At 43.5% G+C, this 13,222-nt stretch overlaps 1 long non-coding RNA gene across 1 annotated transcript; it reads right to left on the reverse strand.

Annotated features, from left to right (window-relative positions):
• Positions 1-4,670: 4,670 nt before the first annotated feature.
• On the reverse strand, positions 4,671-7,708 carry LOC130385731 (uncharacterized). Its single transcript, XR_008896058.1, has 3 exons — positions 7,604-7,708; positions 7,194-7,298; positions 4,671-7,053 (listed from the first exon to the last, which is right to left on the reverse strand). It is a non-coding gene; the product is annotated as an uncharacterized LOC130385731 (long non-coding RNA).
• Positions 7,709-13,222: the final 5,514 nt, after the last annotated feature.

A 13,222-nucleotide genomic window follows, 5' to 3' on the forward strand; every position in this document is an offset into this window, starting at 1 on the left:
TGATCGATCAGTGATTGCCTTTTTGTTTAATGGTGTGGGTTGTGTTGGTCTGGGCTTGTGTGATTGAATTGAAGGTTGATTATAATCCCTGTTTCTCTCCCTCTCTCTCGCTCTACTTCACTCTTTTTCGGCTCTCTCGCTCTCTCTAGCCCTGCAGGACTAGCTGGCACACCAAGCTCACCCTCTCCATCTCCCCATCTCAGCCACACGCTCCAATCTGGCACAACAGAGGACAGGCCATTCTTACCAACCTAAGTCCTTCAGTAAATTGTACAAGAGACGCTGAGACTGTACATGGCGATGCTTGGCCTGTTCAACAGGGTTTCAAACACATTCCGAGAACTAATCAAGCCTCTCCATCATTCCATATATATAAATGACAGTTTGGCAGGGGACATTAAGCTTAATAAAGACAATCTCATCTACATAACGGTTAGAAAGATTTACAACAATGCAGGCTGTGTCAGTGGCCTTGCGCTATGCCTCAAAGGCTTCTCAAAAAAGAAGAATTGGCCAAGCGCACCCCTGGTACTGAGGCACGTTGCATATGGCAGGTTTGTCATAAAAGATGTCTGCCTAGCATAATGTTCTTTTATTGCTCCTTTTTCGTTTTATTTGGGACGTCATTTTTGCAATCCCTTTCATTTGTAAATGTACATACTACTGTAGTAAATGTATCTGCCCAGAAATGCTGGTATTTTATTACTCCTTTCTTTTTTGTTTTTGTGACAAATGCTATACGATGTATATAACATACATTTGTGCCTACGATGTATGTTGTAAGGTTAATTGTTACAGAGCAATTACTGTATTTTGTCTTTATTGAAAACATTCAGTGGGAAAAGTAAGTGAACACTTGGAGTCAAATGGCCTACTGTTTGAGCCTTCATAGTGTCTGGTAACTGGATTTGAACTGCATAATGTCCCAAGTGTTATTTTAATCTATTAATTATTTAATTTGGGCATATTCTTAAACAACTATATCAAACATCTCACTTATACCTAATACCCTACCTATACTAACCCAGAAGATAATGAACATGAGATCATGGAGCCTCCCTGTAATGATCGTGTTGCATCAAGTTTGATGCAAAGTTTGGGCCGAGATCCGACACATAAATGTAAGCCAACATTCTGTAGGCCCAGCTGGCTAACGTACCCGTATTACGAGATCGAAAAAGAAGGGGGCGCTAACGTCAGTTCTATGCTGCCAATGCTACTAGATCGACGAAGAAGAACGGGGCGTTCCAGCCTGCGTAGACGAAAACGCCCATCACACGAGAACGCCGGGGGGGGGCGTTTTAGTCTGCGTGAACGAGAACGCCCACGACACGGGAACGCCCATTTGTGTCCGCAGTCGGATGATATTGAAAAATTTGGGAAAAGAGAATAAAACGGCATGAGTTGTACGCTCCTATCACGGTGTCTCATTAGGTTTACAACAACATTACTTGCATTGGAAGTCGATAAAGACACTAATTCGGTAAAAGTCACGGTTCATCACTGAAAAGTTGAACCAACCACGAGTGTGAGTACAGCGCATACCGAATCATGTAATAACATAAACTTCAGTAGCCAATAGCTAGTAAGAGAGTGAGCTAATGCAGTCGTTAAAACACCTCCAGCAGCAGCATTGCTTCAGATATGACCCTCATTAAGTGCGATGGCGTGAATACATGCAGCAAGAACGTTCCACAAATGTACCGATCTGTATATTCATGCGGTATTACGGTTATGGTTTTCGACTTTACGGTTATGGTGACAGAAGGTTACGACGATAAATCCATCAGTGTTTTCCCCGTGAAAAACCATTTACAGTAACATACATAATTGTTAGCGTTATCGATCAGTTAGATGACTTTCTAAAATGACATTGAACTTTTCGAAGAGGGGGCAAGGGCCCTTTGGTGTTTGTTGGAGAGTGAGGTGAGAGAGGCCGTGGCGGGCCCGAGGTCCACGACGCCCTGAGCACGACCTTATTTCAAACGAGCAATATGTGGTAGGCTAGATTTATATTTTACACTTCGATAAATATATAATTGATATGTGTGGGGACGGATTTATAATAGCATTGACATAAAATGGGACTACTTATAGTTCATGACTTACCTCTACTTGGCGTCGAAGGGCGAATGAAAACTTTAGAACTTGAGCAGGTCCTTGATTGACACGAGGCATTATGACGAGCCCAGCTTCCCGAACCTATCATCAACCTATCAAGCAGTCTTCCACCTCCCCCTCTTCCAAAACAGAGCCACATACAATGTCATCACCTGGTAATCTCATGCTAACGTTAACGTTACAGCGTCACTAATGACAGATATGAAAACATTTTCATAATGTTAACGTCCACTGACTTTTATAACGTTACGTTAGGTCTTCAGTTCAGGCGAGCGCATTCACAAGGATTTGTGGCGCGACAAATTCGCTCGAGTTTAAATATTTGAACTTTGACGCAAATTTCGCGTGATGACAGCCAATCAGCGTTCAACAGCGGGGCCACTGAGTCACATCATGTGTAACGTAACAGCCAATCAGCGTTCAACCGTCAAACTCAGTGCAGTTCAGTCCGGGGTGAACTGCAGCATGGAGGAGAAAGTGAATGTTACCGTTTGCGACTCCCGGAGCTCTATATATAATATAGTATATAATATAATATTTGTATACATAATATCACGCCCAAAAGTTCTGTGCGCCTCCGGATGGCCGTAGCTCGGGGAACTCTCGTAGGGATTGGGCTTCTCGGGGTTTGTTTACCGGCGTTGCTATGTTTCCGGTCTTGTATGTTCCAACGGTTTATAAGGTAGGCCTATCTAATAAATCTCTGTCTATTCAATACTTCATTCACTGCCTCTTCTGTGGTCATTACAATATTATGAATATACTGTCCCTCCCTCTTCCACAAAAGGTAAAGGCATGCAATGGTGGTTATCTTGTTGTGGCGTGACAAATTCGACAACTTGCACAGCGACAGATTATGATGTGTGGCGCGACAAAACTTCGGCGACAATGCGAACGGGCGAGAAATTTCGCGTTTGCTGAGAACACACAGTAATTGCAGCACACGCGTTACACAGGAATATCTGGACCACGGCCAATCAGAGGGGGGTCCCGCCCTTCATTATCCCTGATTGGTTTAGACCATGATATGGGCCTAATGTGTGTCTGTTGTTGAAGGTTGACCCAGGTTGACACGAGGTTGAATCAAATCAAAAAATACTTTTTAGCACACTTGCAGGAGGCACAACGAACAATAGAAAGATTGCTTCATGGGAAAATGTGACTGATGCAGTTAATTCAGTTGGGTCAGAAGTGAGAACTCCCATGGTGCTGTTGCTGGAGGAGTCGGAGGAACCGGGGACGTCCATTGTCCCTTCCGTGCGCCATGAGTGCTGGCGGAGGCGGTGCTGCAAAACCAAGAGGAAACGACGAAATCCATTAATGACCTGAAGGAGCATGACCAACATGACCAATTTATTAATTCAAATCAATGAGTCTCTTAAACAGATTGCCTCTTGCGCAAATAAAATGGCAAATAAACCATAAACCGTTGACCAATGTCTCTTTTTTTTCCTCCAATGCTGCAAAAAATATGATGTTGCTGTGCTAGATTTACCTAAAATCTCTGTATGATCCTCTGTCTCGTCTGAAGGCCAGCGGCATTAGGAGGTGGTAGGGGCACGGCGTCAGGCATAGGGCCGTCTGGTCTGGGGAGTTCCTGCAGAGGGACCCCCTGTCTGATGCCTAAATTGTGTAGCACACAGCAAGCTATATCCTGCACACCTTTTCAGGCCGATTATGCAGTGTTCCCCCCGTGCCGGAAAGGCACAGCCATCGCCCTTCCAGCAGACCTATTGCGCGCTCAACGGTGCTCCTCATGATCGCATGAGCCCGGTTATACGCCTGTTCCTGCTGGGTCCTTGGGTTGGTTAAGGGGGTCATTGGCCATGGCTCCAGCCATGGCTAATGACCCCAAGATCACCTAATGATGATACAATTTTATACAACTGTAGGCTACATAACCCAGCAATAGTATTGTAAACATGTTGAAGCCTAATACCCACCAATGAGCCAGCCATCTTCCACAGCGCCTTCTTGGAAACGCACACCAACAGAGCTGTTCTGCATGATGAATGAGTCGCGTGTTCCTCCAGGCCACCACGCAACAACGTTTAACAAGGACAGATTTGCATCACAAACGATTTGTACGTTGACAGAATGAAATCCCTTTCTGTTAACATAGATAAATTCGTTAGTTGATGGTGCTTTTATGGCTATGTGGGTGCAATCTATGGCTCCAATTATGTTATGGAATCCGGCGATAGCGTGAAAGCCCCGTTTGATTTCGGCTTGTGTTGATGTGTCCCTGAGCAAGACACTTAACCCTAACAGGGGTCCAGACTAACTTTTTTCACTAGGAGCACTGTAGCCCCTAACTGAACATTTTAGGGGCACACACCATAAATCAACATGCTAACCAAATATTCACATTTCTACTAATTGTCACTGTATTAGGCAAGGCAAGGCAACTTTATTTATATAGCACTATTAATGCACTATTACTAGTGGTGCAACGGTTCACGGGTTTCCTGTGATCCGTACGGATCAACCATCACAGTGATCCGCGGATCGACTGATAAAAAAAAAAAGTTGTGCGTTGACGTGATCAGCACATGTTTAGAGGACAATTCCGGTATTAACAACATCATCAAGTATCGTAGCGGAATACAGTTTCTGTTGTGTTTTATTTGGCGTTCCGTAAATCCCATTGAAACGTAAACCGGAACCGGAACCGGACGTGTTTAGGTTTGGTTGTAGTCTTTTCGCTCGGTTCGCCGTATCAACAGTAGGGCTAGAAACGAGCGAAAAGACTACAACCAACCCCCCTTGCAATGAGCAATGAGTCTCCCAACCGAAATCAATGGATTTACAAAATGCCAAATAAAACACCACAGAAACTGTATTTCGCTACCAAACTAAAAAAAAGAAGATAAGGATGTCTGCTTTGCCTTGGGAGAGTGTAGACACTAAACTCTCCCCTGGCAATGCAGACATCCTGAATTGTAAATCCAGGGTTAGGGATTATTTACTATCCTATCCATGTTAAAAAGAAGAAGGAATAATGCCTCAGATTGCACATTTTAATATTGATCATGCTTAAAGGAAGCAGGATTATTGCCTAATTTTTCACTTTATTTTGTTTTTACACAGTTGAAGATTTTATTTAAAGTCACATTTGTCTTGTTATCTTTATTGTTGTTGTTGATCCCGAAAATTATCCGACCCGTGACTCAAAAACCGTGACCCGATCCAAACCGTGAGCTTTGTGATCCTTTGCACCCCTAACTATTACTAATAAATGTTTTGATAAAAGATGCAGAAATTACAATGTGCTGTTTCAAATTCAGTGTCACATTTTATTTTGAAGATGAAACATAGTGACATATAGAGTACAATATATATAAAACATAGATTAAAAAAAATAAAAAATTGCTTAGTAACCTTTCTAACAAATGTATGTAAACATTAGGGGCACTGGCCAATAACATTCCACAAGAACCAGTAGGCCTAAACAACTTGTACCTTTACTTAGAGCAGATCCTCCTGTGTTCCACCAGGAGGCTCAGAAGGCCAGCCCAAGTAATTTTGCCTACTAGACCTTTGACTCGAACTGAACCATGTTTGTACAGCTCCCTTGGCATCAAACTCTTGTACACTAGGTCCCCCCATGCTAATTCGAATCAAGTCCTCCACAGTGTTTACATGTAGGGACCCCCTGACATCAGATTTAATCCTCTTCTGAGCCGAAAATCCCCTTTCACATACAGCAGAGGAGACCGGGAGAACCAGCATGATGTGCACAAGATGTAGGTGGATGTTCTACAAAGAATGGATCATTAGCACAGGTTTTATTCAATCAAAAAGTAATAATTGCTAAATCAACAAGGATATGATAATGATGGGTTACCTTGTGATCAGAGCAGTTGAATGACTTCACTGCCTTTGCTGTTGCTGATGTAGACTCTTCATCTATCATGGAATAGAAAGACACAGCTGAAAGAAAGAGAAAGATGAATGTGTCATAATGATATCTTATTTTATCTTCACAGATTTCTTTTTAATCTATATTTCTGTGCTTTCACTTCCGCAGCAGACTGCTGAACCTATGCTTCAAATGAAGCACAGTGCTGTCTATGGTTGCTCTCACTGCTTTTTGCTGCTTAGGTGTGCTTGCTATGGAGAGTCCTTCCTTTCCTGGCCAAGCAGCTTCACCTTGATGTGGATCCTCTGAGTTCACACAATGTTCAACATTTAGATAAGAAACAATTAAAATAAACTCCAAAGCTAAAATTGACAACAAAAAGTAAAAGCTGCTCACCTGATACTTGTATATAGGGTGGGCTCACGCTCACCCTCTTTTTGTCTTCTCTGGGTCTGAAGGTCTGCCAGTAATTCTGCCAGCCTACCATCCGGCTTGTATCTCACTGACACGGCCTCAATAGTTGCAATGAGATTCTCAATCCCCAATCCCATAAACATTTTCCTTGTGTGACCCCCAGGGGTACTTGAATCTATAGTTTAGAGAATGAATAAACTAGTAGACTATCAAACTATATCCAGGTGTGTCCAATGAAGGCACAGAAATGGGACTGATGCAATCAATAAACATGTATTGTACAATAATCAATGAACATGCTGGTTAGCAACAAGTGCAAATAAAACCCATGTAGTTAACAGCAAATGAAAAAAACACTAAAACACTGAAAACAAACACTAAGACACTGAAAACAAATACTGTTCCCACAAGAGATGATGTAAAAATGCCCATGGGCCACACAAGAAAGATATAATAAACAAAATAACAAACAAAACACAAAACAATTTGGGTTAAAGGGCTACCACTAGCCGGCCTTCCCCCTAGTCTCCCAATTAGCCCACGATACGGGTGGCAGATGTTTATAGCACTCGTAGGTTACATTCAAAATAGATACAAGTAGACAAATTCGGTCCTGGGAAAAACAGTGACTGGTCGAACAGACGACGGCAATCCTCCTGTAATTAAGAATCACAGTTGACACTAGAGTTGGCGCTACCTCCTCTCATCAGAATCCTAGTGTTAGCATAGCCATGATTAGGTGGAATTATAGCCATGATTAGGTGGAATAAAAGACTAACTAAAGAGGATAACTTACGTGTTTGGGCCAGCCTAGATGAACTAGACCTACAACTCCAGTACCAATGCGTTCACGTGGATGACGCGAAGCAGTGCACTCTCACCTGACGTGAGCTTTCTGTCCCTACACAAATAGCGAACATGAAATGATCAATGCTAAAAACACTACTCCATACATTTGTATCAGAACGGGAGCAAGCACACTTGCTGCTACCCCGTGTGACTCACAAATCGCTGTTATGCGATCACGTGTCAGTAGACTCGTGGTTGTGTGCACCATTTACTGGTCACCATATAAAAATACACCAAGCCAGGGTTACGTGCAGACACCAGGCTGAAGCTACAAACAGACAGTAGACTGTGTTAGGCGCTGCTTAATAAGAATAAGTTTGCATAAAAGGATAAAACGAACATTTAAAAAAGACTCACGTTCTGTTTACACAGCTGCTACGGAGGCGTTTACTTCCACCGTCTTTGCACTAATACTGAGTTCGCACCTCTTTTAAGATGTGCCACCTTATCTAGATTATTGCCAGTGGGAGGGGCCAAGGTGCATTACCCATCACTACCGTTCTACCTGCTACACTTGTGAAACACATAAAGGGGAAAAGCTACATATAACTTGATTACAATTATTTGCAGCCTACTCTGTTTTAATAAGGTTCAACTATATTCCTAACATGTCAACATTACCTGAGGCAAAATAACATAATTTCTTTGGAGAAGAAGGCTGAATTTGCTTATGACCTCAAACAAGTCAGCCAAGAAGTGACAGAAACCCACAAAGCTTCCATCTTCCATCATCTTCTTAACCTGCAAGACGTAACCAATTAGTAACCACTAACCACAAATATTATTTATTAACAGTTATTTGTATGCCTCTCATATATTAAATATATATGTAGTAGGGATGGGCGTGAGGAATTACTCGAGTACTCCTCATTACAAATGAACTCGGTTGGTGGTCAGGCAAACTCGAGTTTGCAGAGACACACACAAACAAAGTTTTCTGAAGCAAATGTATCAATTTTCTGTGCGGCGCCACTAACGCATGCCGTGGGCACAAAGCAAATGAAATGCAGGCATGGCAGAATTAAAAAAGTTAAGAGATGGCGGTTAAAGCAAAGCGCAGCGAAGAATTGAAATACTTTAAAGAAATAGGAGATCATAAGGTGAAATGTAAAATATGCCAAGCGAAATCGAGCTACCAGAGTACTACAAGTACTATGCGGCAACATATGCTCCTGAAACAACGGTGAGTTCGGGAAAGCAGACCCACAGCAACCAAGTGTGTCGGCTATTTTCACCGCCGCAAGACGCAGCTGTAATCACGGTCGTGTAGAGAAGATCACAACGCTGAGTATTTCCATAGTCCATTTGCTGCCGTTTTATTTGCAGCTGTAAATTATTTGCATTGGTTAGGCTACTTGTTTCGTTTTTGTTTTCTTTAAACCGTTACAGGCCTTGGTTCAACGTGATTTAAATTGTGAGACGCATATTTATTTTTGTAAGGAAAATGTGTTTTGAAGGTTTGCAAAAATAAATAATGAATACTCTGATAACTCTGACTGTTTTGATGGAGAATAAGCATTACATGTTTGGTTGGTAATATTGCAGTTCATCATTAGGCCTATTCCTGCTGCAGATGCGTTGCATTCTAAAAATAGATTTGATCAAACGAGTACTCGATTGATCCTCGAGGACTTCCTTCGATCACTCGAGTTTGGAATTTACTACTCGTGCCCATCCCTAATATGTAGCCATGGCTAATGGCTAATGTCACTGTTTTGATTGTTTGTTTTTTTTTGTTTTTTTTTTGTCTTGTTTTTGTTTTATTTATTTCTTATTGCTTATGTTTATTTATTTATTTATTTTTTCCACAATGTCTTGTTTTTAAAAAAATGTATGATGACTATATGCTCTGTAAGGTGACCTTGGGTGTCTTGAAAGGCGCCTCTAAATTAAATGTATTATTATTATTATTATGTATATCCATCCTTTCCTCCAGGTTTCAGCAAGGTTTGCAGGGCCCGGTTCACATGTGGAAGCCAGCGTGTCCCACTGACTCTACCCGGTACTTTGACACGCACACCCAACGCCTCTCCAAGTGCTCGTAGTTCCCTCAGACCTGCAGCTGAAGTGGTATGTCTTCCAAACCATGTTGAGGAGACTGTAGACATGATCCACCATGGAAATTTTCCTTTGCACGGATAGCATTGCCAGCTCCAGTCTACAATTACAATGAATTCAGCTTAAATTAAAAATGCATTGTTTAGGCTACAACACTATCTTTATTATGATGGTTCCCATGTAACCTACCTATGTGGCATGCAATGAAATGGGACAATAAAAGCCCCCGCCTCAGCTTGGAGGAGGGCTATTACCCCTCCTCTATGCCCGAGATTGACCGCTGCACCATCAGCTCCCATGGCGACTGTCTACTCTAACCACCCTTTTTCTGTCCCTAGGTGCTGGAAGGCCTCTTTGGTGGCATTATATACACCTTAAAGATAAACAGTTCTCATCTATCCCAACGGTTTCCAAATGTAGGCGCATGCGTGAAACGAGCACGGAAGCGAGTTCCACGGTGCGCCCGCTTGTCGTGCCGTTTGACAGGATGCTGCGCCTCCTCTCTGCCCCCTTGTGTGAAAAGCCCTTTATGGCCCCTGAAGTGATTATTTAAACTACAAACAATTCACAGTAAAGACAGCTACAGAAATTAGTGAACTAAACATAATTTGAATTAAAACATACCTAAAGCGTGTGCGTGTTTCACTTCGATGTGGCCAATCGAAATATTCCTTGGTTTCCCTTCGATTAGGATCCTTGCGCACATGATCTCTTGTTGAAACGTCGATGTCCCCATCGATCATAATTGATATATACGGAGCATCCTTGATCTTCGTGTAGGTCTTCCCCTTCAGAGTATCCGCAATTACTCCAACGAATCGTGCGCATGCTGTATCGTTGTTGTATGTGTCGTTACATTTTAAGCCATTCTTCCTTTGAAGGTCAAGCTGGCTTTTGTACTTGGTGAAGGGTAGTTCCTACTTAGCAACAAAGTATGTTGTGTTAAATTTCAGCATAATTTCTGCCTCATCTGCTCTATGATTTACAGCCTCTTGTCTTTTAAAAGCAACCGGCAGTGGCGTTAGTTTTTCATTCATTAACATGTCTCGGCATACTCTATGCTTGAGGCTAAGATTGTGTTTAACTAGCGTATTGGCCAGGTCCCTTGAACTCCAGATGTTCTTAAGTTGGATGAATGCTCCTCTGGCCTTGCCAGTCCTAACGCGTAGATCGGCATCAGTTCCGCCCTGTTTGTCAAAAATGCTGCCTAGGTAGGTGAACTCTTCTACCTCCTCAAGTGTTTCACCTTCCAGATTGATGGGCGAAGTATCGGCGGCATTCACCCTTAAAATCTTGCTCTTCCCCCTGTGGATGCTTAAACCGAGGCGCGCTGAGTTGGTTGCGATGGTGTTGGTCTTATCCTGCATCTGCTGTTGGGTATGGGAGAGAAGGGCCAGGTCATCTGCAAAATCAAGGTTGTCTAGCTGTGTCCACATCGTCCACTGTATGCCATTTCTCTTATCTTCTGTGGATTGCTTCATTACCCAATCTATCGCCAGAAGGAAGAGAAATGGTGACATCAGGCATCCTTGCCTTACTCCTGTGTGTACTTGGAAGGCGTCCGTGAGTTGCCCTCTGTGGATCACCCTGCAGACCATCCCTCCGTAGGACTTTTGGATGATTTTGGTGAGCTTCTCTGGAACTCCATGATGTCTGAGCAGCTTCCAGAGTGTTTTTCTATCTAAGCTGTCAAAGGCCTTCTCATAATCAATAAAGTTCACATACAGAGGTGAGTTCCACTCCAGTGACTGCTCTAGGATGATGCGCAGGGTTGCAATCTGATCTATACATGATCTATCCTTGCGGAAGCCAGCCTGTTGGTCTCTGAGCTGGAGATCAACAGCATCTATCATCCTGTCCAATATGATTCTGTAGAAAATTTTACTTGGGATGGATAGCAGTGTAACACCTCTGTAGTTTGCTAATTTACTTAAGTCACCTTTCTTCGGTATCTTGGTGAGGTGTCCCTCCTTCCATTCCGTTGGGATGTACTCCTCTTCCCAGATCTTCTTGAAGAGAGGTTGTAGGATCTCTTCCATGGTCTGCGAGTCGGCTTTCATTGCCTCTGCTGGGATACCATCGGGACCTGGGGTCTTGTTGTTCCTAAGCTTCTTTATGGCCTCGCGGATCTCTTCCTTTGTGGGTGCATTACAGTTTATTGGTAGATCTTTGTCTGCTTGTTGGATGTCTGGTGGGTCCTTTGGGGTTGGTCTGTTGAGCAGCTCCTCAAAATATTCCTTCCATCTTCTTTTCTGTCCTTCCTCTCCAGGGATAGGCTTCCCCTCCTTATCTTTTACAGGTCTTTCTGATTTACTAAACTTTCCTGCAAGATTTTTGGTGGTGGCATACAGGTCTCTCCAGTTTCTGTGCTTGACTGCCTCTTATGCCTCTCTAGCTAGGGTGTCTATGTATTTTTTCTTGTCGGTTTTGATGCTTTTCTTTACTCTCTTGTTTGCTTCCGAGTACTCTTTTTGTGCCCTTGCTTTTTCTGCCCTGGTGCGGCTGTTATTCATTGCTGCCTTCTTTATTTTCCTCTCCTCAACCTTTGACAGTGACTCTGTTGATATCCACTCTTTGTTGTGATATTTCCGTGGTCCAAGTGTTTCCTTACATGTTGTGATCACTGCTTCTTTCACCGCCTTCCATGTTTCATCGATGTCTTTGTCTTTTTCGGTCAGTTCTTGTAATGCTTGAAACCTATTCTTCAGTGTGAGCTTGAATTCTTCTCCCTTCAATGGTTCCTGTAGAAGTGCTGTGTTGAATGTCTGTCTCTGATTCCTATCCCCGGTCCAGTTTCTCTTAAGCTTCAGTTTCAACTTTGCAATCAGCAAATGGTGGTCCGATGCGACATCCGCTCCTCTTCTGACACATACATCTTGGAGGGACCTTCGGAACTTCTTTGTGATGCACACATGGTCTATCTGATTCTCAGTGGAGAGGTCAGGTGAGATCCAAGTGGCTTTGTGTATCCGTTTGTGCGGAAAGACACTTCCAATTTTTGCATTGAAGTCTCCCATGGCGATGTTGATGTCTCTTGCAGGATAATTCTGGATTATGGCTTGTAGCCTGTTGTATAACTGCTCCTTGTCTTCCTCTTCACTGTCGCTGATAGGGGCGTAGCATTGGATGATGTTGATGCTTATTCTCTCCTCATCGGTTTTGAAGGAAGCTGTTATTGTTCTAGGGCCATGTGCCTCCCATCCTGTGAATGCCCTCTGTGCAGATTTGGACAGCATCAAAGCCACTCCCTGCGTATGGTGTGCAGAGACATCTTCATGGCCCGAGTACAACAGCAGCTCTCCTGTGGTGAGCCTCCTCTGTCCGGATCCGGTCCATCTTGTTTCACTGATTCCAAGAATGGCAAGGTTGTGCTTCCTCATTTCAGCAGCCACTTGTGCGGTCTTCCCAGCTTCGTACATTGTTCTAACGTTCCATGTTCCGAATGTGGTGATAGCCCTTATTGATAGGCACGGCAGCTTCCAAGCGGCTTTCACCACCGCGCGTCATACCTCTTCCAGAAGGAGATCCATCTTCTCTCAAGGCCGAGGTGTCTTGTTTTTCCCTTGTTAACGTTTCTGTAACAGGATACTTTTTATGGGGTGGGGTTGTTGACCCCTCGCCCAACCCCCAACCTGGAGGGCCAGGTGTTGCTTTTAGTCTGTCCCCTCCTCTTTGACCTGTCCGGCTTGGTAAAACCTGCCAGGGGTATAAAAACCCCGGCCGGCATAGCTCTCAGAATCATGGAAGCACACAAGCTGCCCCACCACGGCAAGGTAGCAACACTTGGAGCAGAAGTACCTGCAGTGTCGGCAAACTTGGCGTTCCCCGCAGTTCTGGGGTAGAGACTGCAACATTCGCAGTTCAAGGAGTTTGTCTCCTTACAGTACCTTAACCAGCTGAATTCTCGCAGCCAGTCTT

The sequence above is a fragment of the Gadus chalcogrammus genome, chromosome 7, assembly GCF_026213295.1.
Source record: "Gadus chalcogrammus isolate NIFS_2021 chromosome 7, NIFS_Gcha_1.0, whole genome shotgun sequence".
NCBI lineage: Eukaryota > Metazoa > Chordata > Actinopteri > Gadiformes > Gadidae > Gadus > Gadus chalcogrammus.